Source organism: Pristiophorus japonicus, chromosome 23 (genome assembly GCF_044704955.1).
Source record: "Pristiophorus japonicus isolate sPriJap1 chromosome 23, sPriJap1.hap1, whole genome shotgun sequence".
NCBI classification, from domain to species: Eukaryota; Metazoa; Chordata; class Chondrichthyes; family Pristiophoridae; genus Pristiophorus; species Pristiophorus japonicus.
In genome coordinates this window covers 34,116,429-34,130,626 of record NC_091999.1, presented here as the reverse complement: position 1 = coordinate 34,130,626, position 14,198 = coordinate 34,116,429, and positions in this window count along the sequence as shown.

The following is a 14,198-nucleotide window of genomic DNA, read 5'->3' as shown; positions in this document are numbered from 1 at the left end:
TATGAAGGCCAACATGCCATTTGCTTTCTTAACCGCCTGCTGTACCTGCATGCCAACCTTCAATGACTGATGTACCATGACACCCAGGTCTCGTTGCACCTCCCCTTTTCCTAATCTGTCACCATTCAGATAATAGTCTGCCTCTCTGTTTTTACCACCAAAGTGGATAACCTCACATTTATCCACATTGTACTTAATCTGCCATGCATTTGCCCACTCACCTAACCTATCCAAGTCGCTCTGCAGCCTCATAGCATCCTCCTCACAGCTCACACTGCCACCGAACTTATGTCATCCGCAAATTTGGAGATACTACATTTAATCCCCTCGTCCAAATCATTAATGTACAATGTAAACAGCTGGGGCCCCAGCACAGAACCTTCCCTCCCTCCCCCTTCCTCCCTCCCTCCCCCTTCCTCCCTCCCTCCCCTTCCTCCCTCCCTCTGCCTTCCTCCCTCCCTGCCCCTTCCTCCCTCCCCCTTCCTCCCTCCCTCCCCCTTCCTCCCTCCCTCCCTCTTCCTCCCTCCCTCCCTCTTCCTCCCTCCCTCTGCCCCGCTCCCGCTCCCTCCCTCTGCCCCGCTCCCCCTCCCTCCCTCTGCCCCGCTCCCGCTCCCTCCCTCTGCCTTGCTCCCTCCCTCCTGCCACGCTCCCTCCCTCTGCCGCGCTCTCTGATGTTACCCCGCACAAAGATGCCGCATTTTTTCCTCTTTACTCCGCTGACTTGAACGGCGTTATGACCACGGGATTAGAATTATATCCCATGTGTTCGTCCTAGTGCAGCTGATAGTGGTGTTGATGCTCCTGGGAGACTGTGCAGGCAGATACAAGTAACCCCAGACCTGCTGTACTGCGGCACTTTGCAATCTTTCTCCATTTAAATAATAACTTGCTCCTAGACATCTTACTGCAACTATATCGGACCCTGATGAGACTACACCTGGAGTATTGTATACAGTTTTGATTGCTTACCTAAGGAAGGATGTACTTACTATTGAGGGTAGCAATGAAGGTTCGCCAGACTGATTCCTGGGATGGGGGAATTGTCCTGTGAGGAGAGTTTGAGTAGACTAGGCCTATATTCTGTACAGGTTAGAAGAATGGCAGGTGATCTAATTTTAAAACATTCACAATTCTTATAGGATTTGACAGTGTAGATCAGGGGTGTCAAACATACGGCCCGCAGGCCGGACACGATCCCGCAAGCCCCTTCCTCCGGCAGCCACGCGTTTTAATTTATATAACCCCTCCTCCCCCCAGCCCTTATCTTTTGCTTGCTGAATTTGTCGGCCGTCACAGAACAGGAGGAGGGCGACGGAGGCATGAGGAAGGTCAGTCGGTGTCCACGGGGAGCAATTCTGGGACAACGGGGGCTCTCACACGGACTGTCAATGGGAGATAAGCTTTGAGTGAGGCAGTGAGTAGATAAATACCGAGAGAGAGGGGGAGGAGTGTCGCTGGAACTCCAGGTGATGTAACAGATGATGGGGGTCAGTGCAGGGTAGGTAGTGAGGGGGTTGTGTTCCTGCACTTCTCCCCCATCCTCGGCCCCAGCGAGGTGCTGATTTTAAAATTCTCAGCCTCCTGTTCAAACCCCTCGATGGCTCCGCCCTCCCTATCTCTGTAACCTCCTCCAGCCCTACACCCCTCCCTATCTCTGTAACCTCCTCCGGCCCCTACACCCCTCCCTATCTCTGTAACTCCTCCAGCCCTGCATCCCTCCCTGTCTCTGTAACATCCTTCAGCCCTACACCCCTCCCCATCTCTATAATCTCCTCCAGCCCTACGCCCCTCCCTATCTCTGTAAACTCCTACAGCCCTACACCCCTCCCTGTCTCTCTAACCTTGTTAGGATTAACTTCAAAACACCACTAGGATTCTGTGAGACTTGAAGTAAATGCAGGTTTTATTAATACAAGCCGGCAGGGGAGCTATCCTTGAAGTAATGCTCGAAGATACTGCCAGAGACATCTTACATTATACAGTTTCAGATTATAGCATTACGTAATTACACAAGTTACAATTAATACATGCTGATTGATTAATACAGGATTGATTGGTACAGCGCTTCCTCCAATCTGGCTTCTATATGCCTTAATTGGTAATTCCAAATACATGTTGTTATGATTCTTTTTAATTAACTCTTATCTTGTTATACAATTCAAATTCTATGTTATCTGTGTCCGTGCCCAGCTCCCAAGGCCTTTGGTCTATGAATTGGAACACTGCTCCTCTGTGGAAGGCATCCCACACACACTTACCACAGTCTGAAAAACAGGCTGTGGGTTCCATTTTAAAAACCTGTTAACTCCATTTTAAAACATCGCCATTATTATTATTAATTGTAATTACAATTTGTAATCTGCCCTTTCAGTCCCTCCTGTTGCTCCCTGATTATTTCTAAATAATCAGCTGACCACATATATATTCTGAGTCATCTGCTGGAAATGATGATAGCAAGTCCCTTTCCCTGGGCTCGCTTGTAGTTCCATCTTTTGTGGAGTCTTTACATACTACCCCTGACCATTTCCCTGGGATATTGGTACGCCACTGATATTTCTTTGTGTACATACAGTGCATAAGCTCGGGGGTCTTGGTTGTTTCCCTAACGCATTACAAAGTCATTCGCATCCTTATCATGCCTACATTACATAATTAATGAGGCTGTTTGCTGTTCGGCTAGAACCATGTGGTTGGATATCTCTCTGATCTTACACATCAGATATAGTTGGATCACGATACATAACCCTAAGTCTACCATTATTGCCACAATTGAATGCCACATCAATTTGAGGACCACGTAGGCTTTAGGTGACCAGCCCTTAAAAATATCCCATCATGAACAACAATTTTCCTTTCCCTGCCTTATCCTGTCTTGATTCGTTAGTGTCCCGCCTCGGTTTCGTTCATCAGGCGATAGGATTGTGACACTCACGACTCAGATCAGGTATTCATGCCGTCTTTTTGTTTGATTAACCCTCTTTGGATCTAGCAAAGGCTTTCTGTGTTCTTGGTTACGTGCCTTGGCCAACCTTTTCTTTCTGCGTCTCTTGTATCTGCCTGCACAGTCTCCCAGGAGCATCAACATCACTATCAGCTGCACTAGGACTAACACATGGGATATAATTCTAATCCCTATCTTGTAACTTTGCTCGGGTAAGCCTCGCCTGTCTTTGCACTTGTTACATAACATCACCAACCAACTCAAAGCTATTACTATCTTACTGCCACTAGGGTATGTGAAAGAATCGTTATCCAGGGACATAGAATCTCAAGCACCAAGGCGGGTTTTTCAGGTCATCCTTTATTTCACTGTCCAGTTCTTTTGCTTTATCCTTCAATTTTTAATATCTTTTAATGTTATTTCTTGAGCTCAGTTAAATCTTCAAGTAACAGGGGAATTGATTGTGCTTGCTCTTCCATGTAAACATCAATATCTTGCTTAATCTCACCGCTTATATTTCATGTCATTTTCTTCCTGGCATGTCATGCGTGCTCTTCCCACTGCCACCGACAGTCTTGGAGTAACATAAGTTCAGAGGCTCGTTACCACACCATATTCTCCTCACACTTGATAGTTGTAATGTGTGGGTTCGGTTTGGGCAGAGTTTATTCCAATGACACATCCTTCCGTAGTATTTTCAAACCCGCAGCTATCCTTGCTCCCATCTCCCACTGGGTGAGGGCCTATAGTTAGGCTTCCCCTCTCCGGCACATGGATAAAGATATTCCCCTTATATTTCCATTCGTTTTGATCTCATACTGGTCCATCGCGGATGTACTCTTCCCCTCGTATTATGTTTGTTTCTCCTCACATCATCCTGTAACCACATACACCCTTTTCATTCCTTTCAAAAAGGCCACATTACAGCTAAAGTCAGAGGAACAAAGTGTGTTAAAAAGACAAGCCTTAAGGCTCTGTGCCTCAATGCGAGGAGTATTCGTAATAAGGTGGACGAATTAACTGCACAGGCAGCAATTAACGAATATGATATAATTGGCACCACGTAGACATGGCTATCCTAAGGCTGTGTCCCCTGGTTCTGGACTTCACCAACATCGGGAACAAGCTACCCGCATCTAACCTGTCCCGTCCCGACAGAATCTTTATGTTTCTATGAAACCCCCTCTCATCCTTCTAAACTCCAATGTATAAAAACCCAGTTGATCCAGTCTCTCCTCATATGACAGTCCAGCCATCCCGGGATTCAGTCTGGTGAACCTTCGCTGCACTCCCTCAATAGCAAGAACGTCTTTCCTCAGATTAGGAGACCAAAACTTCCAATGAGGCCTCACCAAGGCCCTGTGCAACAGTAGTAAGAATCTGTTGAATCTGCATTTTACTGTAACTCGATGACATTCTGAACCGATAAAGAAATGGAATTGAGAAATGTATCTGTGCCTTTCAGTCTCTGCCTCACTCTCTACCTCTGTCTCTTTAGAGATCTGTGCATGTGTTTCCGTGTTAGAGTCCTTGTCTCCCTCACCCTGCCTCTCTCTGACTCACTCCGTCTCTCTCTGTTTCTCTGTTTGTCTCTGTCTCTCAATCTGCCCGTGTCTTTCTCACAGTGTCCAGTTAAATTACAATGGGATTCTCTCAGTCTCTCTGTCTCGCTGTCTCTCGCTTTCCCATCATCACTGTCTGTCTATGTCTCTGCCTGTCTGTCTCTCTTTACCTGTCTCTGCTTGACCCTGTCTCTAACCTGTTGAGTATTTCCATCATTTTCTGTTTTTATCTCTCTCTCTCTCTCTCTCTCTCTCTGTCTCATCTCTCACTATCTCGCTCTCTCTTTGTCGCTCTCTTTGTCCATGTTTTTGTCTTTGTCTCTGGCTTTCCATCACTATTTGCCTCCCTCTCTTTATGGAGCACACACACACACATCTCTGTGTATGTGTGTGTTTGAGACATTGTCTCACTCAGTCTGCCTATCCCTCTCAGTCTCACATTTGCTCTCTCTCTATTTCTCTCGCTCGCTGTCTGTCTCTCCCTGTTTCTCTGTTTGTGTCTGTCTCTCAATGAGTCTGTCTCTTTCTCATGGTGTCCAGTTCTTTTCACAGCTCGATTCCTGCTGTCTCAAAATCTACACCCGTCAGTACCTCTTAAGTATAGTCGTGAGTATCCCCGCCTGTCACGCGGGAGGAAGCATTTTCGGAACGTAGAATTGTACTTCTGTTATTCAGTATAAATTCATATTAAAAGTTCCAGAGCAACATAGAAGAGTAAAAATACAGCATGAGGAGATTGGCTCTTCCAAATTTTTAGGAAATGGTTACTTTTTCAGGACTCTGTGGCGTTCTGATGCAGAGAGAGGGATGATTGAGTATTATCTGAGTAACATTTAATTCGGCAGCAATCCAGTAGTCGTGGCCGAGTGGTTAAGGCAATGGACTAGAAACCCATTGGGGTTTTCCCGCGCAGGTTTGAATCCTACCGACTACGGATCTCAGGATTTTTCATTCCATTTCACAATTTAACCAGATCCCTGCAGAACTGATCCTGAGATAGATGGAATAATGTCCCACACCTTTCAACGCTGACATTTTTTTTCTCATTTTCATTAATATGCAATATTCACGATACATAGGGAGAGAAAAACGCAAATATCAGCCGAATTAGCGACAGTGATTCAGCCTGTCTATCCCTCTATATGTCTAAGGCACTCTGTGCATGTCCGTTGGTGCGTGTATATTTTTGGTTATGTTTGTGTGTGTCTCTGTGTCTGTCTATCTGTATAGTATGTCACTGTGTTTGTGCAACTATCTGTAGACATCATCACCATGAATCTGGTATGCCCTGGAACTTTTAAAAAAGACTTGGGGAAAATAATACGGTTGTGACATTTGATATCGACTTTGGATCAGCGGCAGCATTTTCGACTTCAAGTCCCACTCCTGAGACTTGAGCATATAATCTTGGCTGACACTCAAGTGCAGTATTTGGGGAATTTTGTATTGTTGAAGCTGTTGACTTTCGGATGAAATGTTAAATGGAAGCTCCGTCTGCTCTCTCGGGTGAATGTGAATGTACCCACAGCATTGTTCGAAAAAGAATATGAGTTGCCTCCGTGTCAATATTACTGGAAATGTTCACTGAAAACCTGTGTGTATGCGTGTGTCTGTGAGGGTGGAGCTCAAGCCCAGATTTCCACAGAGACAGAATGTGAAGGTTCCCAAGTTCAGAATGGCCGAGTGTATAAGTCGTTGCATTTAGGATCTAATGGGTTTATACCCGCGTGCGTTCGAACCCCTCTTCTGGTAACACTTGAATTTAACACCAATTTTCTCCCATCCTGCTCAGTGATACCCGAATGCCTTCTGTTGAATCTGAAACTCTGTCACACTCTCAACTGACAAAGACATGGTATTGTGTATCTCTGCCTCTCACTCTCTGTCTTTAGAGAGCTCTGTGTATCTTTATGTGTTTGAGTCTCTGTCACTCTCTGACTCACTCTGTCTGAGGACCGACAAGCTGAATTCATGGAGCTCGGAGTTAAATTAAAAAGTCGGACCTCGAAGGATTGCTACCAGTGCCACCTGCTCTTCGGAGCAGGAATCGCAGGATAGCTCAGATGAATACGTGGCTTGAAGTGTGGTGCAGATGGGAGGGATTCAAGTTCCTGCCACTTTGGAACCCGTTCTTGGGGAGGTGGGATCAGTACTAAATCGGACGGTCTGCACCTGGGCAGGATCAGAACCAATGTCCAAGGGGGAGTGTTTGCTCGTGTTGTTGGGGAGGGTTTAAAATAATATGGCAGGACGACGGGAGACAGAGGGAAGTGGAATGGGCGCAGAAGCGAAAGAATAAAAGTAAAGGTGGAGGGCAGAGAAACCCACGGCAAAAATCAAATAGGGCCACTTTACAGCAAAATTCTAAAGGGTCAAAGTGTGTTAAAATAACAAGCCTGAAGGCTCTGTGCCTCATTGCGAGGAGTATTCGTAATAAAGTGGACGAATTAACTGCACAAGCAGCAATTAATGAATATGATATAATTGGCATCACGGAGACATGGCTCCAGGGTGACCAAAGCTGGGAACTCAACATTCAGGAAGCATAGACAGAAATGAAAAGGTGGTGGGGTAGCGTTGCTGGTTGAAGAGGAAATTAAGCCAATAATAAGGAACGACATTAGCTTGGATGATGTGGAACAGGTATGGGTGGAACTGCGGAATACCAAAGGGAAGAAAACGCAAGAGGAGTTGCGTGCAGATCAGCAAACAGTCGTAGTGAGGTTGGGGACAGCATCAAACAAGAAATTAGGGATGCGTGCCATAAAGATACAGCAGCTATTCAAGGGCGACTTTACTCTACATGTAGATTGGGCTAACCATACAGAAAACAATACGGTGGAGGAGGATTTCCTCGAGCGTATTAGGGATGGTTTTCTCGACTAATATGTCGAGGGACCATCTGGAGGGCTGGCCATCCTAGACTGGGTGATGTGTAATGAGAAAGGACTAATTAGCAATCTTGTTGTGCGAGGCCCCTTGGGGAAGAGTGATACCATAATATGGTCGAAATCTTTATTAAGGTGGCGAGTGACACAGTTAATTCAGAGACTAGGGTCCTGATCTTAAAAAAATGTAACTTCGATGGTATGAGACGTGAATTGGCTAGAATAGACTGGCGAATGGTACTTAAAGGGTTGACGGTGGATAGGCCATGGCAAACATTTAAAGATCACATGGATGAGCTTCAACAATTGTATTTCCTTGTCTGAAGTAAAAATAAAACGGGGAAGGTGGCTCAACCGTGGCTAACAAAGGAAATTAAGGAGAGTGTAAAATCCAAGGAAGAGGCATATAAATTGGCCAGAAAAAGCCGCAACTTGAGGACTGGGAGACATTTAGAATTCAGCAGAGTAGGACAAAGGGTTTAATTAGGAGGGGAGAAATAGATTATGAGAGGAAGCTTGCTGGGAACATAATAAAGTTCTATAGATATGTGAAGACAAAAAGATTAGAGAAGACAAACGTAGGTCCCCTGCAGTCAGATTCAGGTGAATTTATAATGGGGAACAAAGAAATGGTAGACCAGTTGAACAATTAGTTTGGTTCTGTCTTCACGAAGGAAGACACGCACAACCCTCCAGAAATACTAGGGCACCGAGGATGTAGCGAGAAGGAGGAACTGAATGAAATCCTTATGAGTCAGGTAATTGTGTTTGGGAAATTGAAGGGATTGAAGGCTGATAAATCCCCGGGGCCTGATAGTACTTAAGGAAGTGGCCCTAGAAATAGCGGATGCATTGGTGATCATTTTCCAAAAGTCTATCGACTCTTGATCAGTTGTTATGAACTGGAGGGTAGCTAATGTAACACCACCTTTTAAAAAAGAGGGGACATAGAAAACGGATAATTATAGACTGGTTAGCCTTACATCAGTAGTGGGGAAAATGTAGGAATCAATTAATAAAGATGAAATAGCAGTGCATTTGGAAAGCAGTGACAGGATCGGTCCAAGCGGCAAGAATTTATGAAAGGGAAATCAAGCTTGACTAATCTTCTGGAATTTATCGAGGATGTAACTGGTATAGTGAACAAGGGGAACCAGTGGATGTGGTGTATTTGGACTTTCAAAAGGCTTTCAACAAGGTCCCACACATGTATTGGTGTGCACAATTAAAGCACATGGTATTGGGAGTAATGTACTGACGAGGATAGAGAACCGGTTGGCAGACATGAAGCAGAGAATCGGGATAAACGGTTTATTTTCAGAAAAGCAGGCAGTGACTAGTGGGGTGCCGCAGGGCTCAGTGCTGGGACACCAGCTATTTACAATATACATTAATGATTTAGATGAAGGAATTGAATGTAATATCTTCAAGTTTGCAGATGATACTAACAGGGGTGGCGGCGTGAACTGTGAGGAGGATGCTAAGAGGCTGCAGGATGACATGGACAGGTTAGGTGAGAGGGCAAATGCATGGCAGATGCAGTGTAATGTGGATAAATGTGAGGTTATCATTTTTGGTGGCAAAAACACGAAGGCAGAATATTATCTGTATGGCGGCAGATTAGGAAAAGGGGAGGTGCAACGGGAGCTGCGTGTCATGGTACATCAGTCATTGAAAGTTGGCATGCAGTTACAGCAGGCGATGAAGAAGGCAAATGGTATGATGGCCTTCATAGCTAGGGGATTTGAGTATAGGAGCACGGAGGTCTTACTGCAGTTGTACAGGGCCTTTGTGAGACCTCACCTGGAGTATTGTGTTCAGTTTTGGTCTCGTAATCTGAGGAAGGACTTTCTTGCTATTGAGGAAGTGCAGCGAAGGTTCACCAAACTGATTCCCGGGATGGAAGGATTAACATATGAGGAGAGACTGGATCGACTAGGCCTGTAGTCACTGGAGTTTAGAAGGATGAGAGGGGATCTCATAGAAACATAAAAAATGCTGACGGGACTTGACAGGTTAGATGCAGCATACTGTTCCCATGTTGGGGAAGTCCAGAACTCGGGGACACAGTCTAAGGATAAGGGCAGGCCATTTAGGACCGAGATGAGGAGAAACTTCTTCACTCTGAGAGTTGTTAACCTGTGGAATTCCCTACCGCAGAGAGTTGTTGATGCCAGTTCATTGGATATATTCAAGAGGGAATTAGATATGGCCATTATGGCTAAAGGCACCAAGAGGTATGGAGAGAAAGCAGCAAAAGGATACTGAGGTGAATGATCAGTAATGATCTTATTGAATGGTGGTGCAGACTCGAAGGCCCGAATGCCCAACTCCTGCACCTATTTTCTAAGTTTCTAGGTTTCTCTGTTTGTCTCTGTCTGTCAATCTGTCGCTTTCTTTCTCACGGTGACAAAGGTCTGCTCCAATGGGATTCTCTCATTCTCCCTGTCTATTTGGCTCGCTCTTTCCCATTATCCCTCACTGTCTGACTGTCACTCTCTTTCCAATCGTCTCTCTCTATCTGTCTCTGTCTCTGTCTGTTTGTTTTTCTTTGCTTGTCTCTGTTAGTCCCTGTCTCTAACCTGATAAGTATTTCCATCATTTTCTGGTTTTGTCTCTATCTCTCTCTCTCGATCTGTCTTTATCATTCTCTTTCTCTCACTCTTTCCCTCTCTCTCATTATAGATCACACACACACACATCTCTGAAAATGTATGTGTTTGAGTCATTTTATCAATCAGTCTGCCTCTCCTCCTCAGTTTCACACTTTCTGTCTCTCGTTGTCTCTATCTCGCCATCTGTCTCTCCCTGTTTGTCGGTTTGACTCTGTCATAGCGGAACCATGGACAGTCATTTTCCAACATTCCATAGACTCTGGATCAGTTCCTATCGACTGAAGGGTAGCCAATGTAACCCCACTTTTTAAAAAAGGAGGGAGATAGAAAACAGGGAATTTTGACCGGTCAGCCTGAGATCAGTAGTGGGTAAAATGATGGAATCAATTATTAAGGATGTCATAGCAGCGCATTTCGAAAGAGGTGACATGATAGGTCCAAGTCAGCATGGATTTGTGAAAGGGAAAGCATGCTTGACAAATCTTCTGGAATTTTTGAGGATGTTTCCAGTAGAGTGGACAAGGAAGAACCAGTTGATGTGGTATATTTGGACTTTCAGAAGGCTTTCGACAAGGTACCACACAAGAGATTAATGTGCAAAGTTAAAGCACATGGGATTGGGGTTAGTGTGCTGACATAGATTGAGAACTGGTTGTCAGACAGGAAGCAAAGAGTAGGAGTAAATGGATACTTTTCAGAATGGCAGGCAGTGACTAGTGGGGTACTGCAAGGTTCTGTGCTGGGGCCCCAGCTGTTCACATTGTACATGAATGATTTGGACGAGGGGATTAAATGTAGTATCTCCAAATTTGCGGATGACACTAAGTTGGGTGGCTGTGTGAGCAGCGAGGAGGATGCTATGAGGCTGAAGAGTGCATTGGATAGGTTAGGTGAGTGGGCAAATGCATGACAGATGAATTATAATGTGGATAAATGTGAGATGATCCCCTTGGTGGTAAAAACAGAGAGACAGACTATTATCTGAATTGTGACAGATTAGGAAAAGGGGAGGTGCAACGAGACCTGGATGTCATGGAACATCAGTCATTGAAGGTTGGCATGCAGGTACAGCGGGCAGTTAAGAAAGCAAATGGCATGTTGGCCTTCATAGCGAGGGGATTTGAAACAGGGGCAGGGAGGTGTTGCTACAGTTGTACAGGGCCTTGGTGAGGCCACACCTGGAGTATTGTGTACAGTTTTGGTCTCCTAACTTGAGGAAGAACATTCTTGCTATTGAGGGAGTACAGCGAATGTTCACCAGACTGATTCCCGAGATGGAGTGACTGACATATCAAGAAAGACTGGATCAACTGGGCTGGTAGTCACTGGAGTTCAGAAGAATGAAAGGGGATCTCATAGAAACGTTTAAAATTCTGACGGGTTTAGACAGGTTAGATGCAGGAAGAATGTTCCCAATGTTGGGGAAGTCCAGAACCAGAGGTCACAGTCTCAGGATAAGGGGCAAGCCACTTACGACAGAGATGAGGAGAAACTTCCTCACTCAGAGTGGTGAACCTGTGGAATTCTCGACCACAGAAAGTTGTTGAGGCCAATTTACTAAATGTATTCAAAAAGGAGTTAGATGGGGGATCAAGGGGAATGGCAAGAAAGCAGGAATGGGGTAATTAAATTGCATGTTTAGCCATGAACTCATTGAATGGCGGTGAAGCTCGAAAGGCCTAATAACCTACTCCTGCACCTATTTTCTATGTTTCTATGTTTCTATGTCATTCAATGTATCTGTCGACTTCTCATGGTGTCCAGTTCTGTTCATAGCTCGATTCCTGCTCTGACAAAACTGATATTCGTCAGTTCCTCGTTAGTAGAGTATTACGCATCCTCGCCTCTCACGCGGTGAGGCAGCTTTTTCAAAATGTTGAATTTTACTTCTGTTTCTTGGTAGAGATTCATGTTAAAACGTTCCATAGCAATATAGAACAGTAAAAATACAGGTAGAGGAGATTGCCTCTTCCAGATTTTCAGCAAACGGAGACTTTTTCAGGATTCTCTGGCCGTCTGCTGCATAGAGATGGATGACTGAGTTTTTTCTGAGAAACTTTTAAGACAGCAGAGAAGCACTATCCGTGGTCGAATGGTTAAGATGATGGACTTGAAACCGCTCGAATTTTCACTGCCCTGCTTCGAATCCTGCCCACTACGATTCTCAGCATTTTTCATTCCATTTCACAATTTAACGAGATCTCGTCAAAAGTGATCCTGAGAGAGATGGAAGAACGTCCCACACCTTTCAACACTGACATTTTTTCTCATTTATATTTTTCTCGATACATACGGATAGAAAAACGCAAAAATCAGTCAAAGTTGCGACAGTGATTCAGCCTGTCTATCCCTCGAAATGTCTAAGGCATCTGTGCATGTTTGTTGGTGCGTGTAATTGTTTGGTTATATATGTGTGTGTGTCTCTGTCTGTCTATCTGTATATACGTCTCTGTGTATGTGCAACTGTCTGTGGAAATCATCACCATGAATTTTGTATGTCCTGGTACTTACAAAAAAGACTTGGGGAAAATAATACGGTGGTGAACTTTTGTATCGGCTTTGGTTCAGTGACAGCATTCGCGACTGAATCAGGAGTTTGTGTGTTCAAGCCTCACTTTTGAAACTTGAGCATATAATCTTGGCTAACACTCAAGTGCACCACTTAGGGAATTTTGCATTGTTGAAGCTGTTGACTTTTGGATGAAATGTAAAATTGAAGCTCCGTCTGCACCCTCGGGTGGATGTGAAAGGTCCCAGAGCATTACTCGAAAAAGAATAGGAGAGTTGCCCCTGTGTCAATGTGACGAAAAATGTTCGTAAATGCTCACTGAAAGCCTCTGTGTGTGTGTGTGTGTTTGTGGGTTTGGAGTTGAAGCCCAGGTTCTCACATGCACACATAGACAGAATCCAGATGCTGACAGGACCAGGATGGCCGAGTGGTTAAGACGTTTGCCTAAGAAATTCAATGGGTTTTTCCCGCGTGAGTTCGTACTCCACTCCTGCTATCTCTTTAATTTAACACGGAATTCCTCCCATTCTGATCAGTGATATCTGTTGAATCTGCAATTGTTTGTAACGATGTGACACTCTGAGCCGATAATGAAATTAAATTGTGAAATGTATGTGTCGCTCGGTCTCTGCCTCTCTCTCTCTTTCGAGAGCTGTGAATGTGTTTCGATGTTTGAGTCTTGGTCTCACTCTGACTGTCCCAGTTTCTCTGTTTGTCTCTGTCTCTCAAATTGTCTCTTTCTCACGGTGTCCACTTCGGTTCAAAGTGGAATTCTCTTTGTCTGACCCGCTGTCCCTTTCCCATCATTTCGGACTGTCCCTGTCTCTAACCTGATAAGTATTTCCATCGTTTTCTGTTTTTTCTCTATCTGTCTCTCTCTTTGTCACTGTCTTTATCATTGTCTTTCTCTCACTCTTTCCCTCTCTCTTTTAATAGATTACACACACATCTCTGTATATGTATGTGTTTGAGTCTTTTTCTCACTCAGTCTGCCTCTCCTTCTCAGTCTCACACTTTGTGTCTCTCGTTGTCTCTATCTCGCTTTCTGTCTCTCACTGTTTGTCGGTGTGTCTCTGTCTCTCAATGTGTCTGTCGACTTCTCATGGTGTCCAGTTCTGTTCAGAGCTCGATTCCTGCTCTGACAGAGCTAATCAGCCTCAATTCATCGTTAGTATAGTGGTGCGTATCCTTGTCTGTTACATGGGATACGGGGGTTCAATTCCTGACCGGGTGGCAGTTTTTTCAAAACGTAGAATTTTACTTCTGTTTCTTGGTAGAGATTCATGTTAAAAAGTTCCAGAGCAAGATAGAACAGTAAAAATAATGGTAGAGGAGATTGCCTCTTCCAGATTTTCAGCAAACGGAGACTTTTTCAGGATTCTTTGGCCGTTTGCTGCATAGAGATGGATGACTGAGTTTTTTTTTGAGTAACGTTTACGAAGGCCCAGATGCAGTAGTCGTGGCCGAGTGGTTAAGGCGCTGGACTCGAAACCCATTGGCTTTTCTGGTGCAACTTAAAATTCTGCTAACTACAGATCTCAGCATTTCACATTCCATTTCACAATTGAACCCGGTCTCTGCAAAACTGATCCTGGGATCGATGGAATAACGTCCCACACCTTTCAACACTGACATTTTTTCTCATTTTTATTAATCTGCAATATTCACGATACATACGGAGAG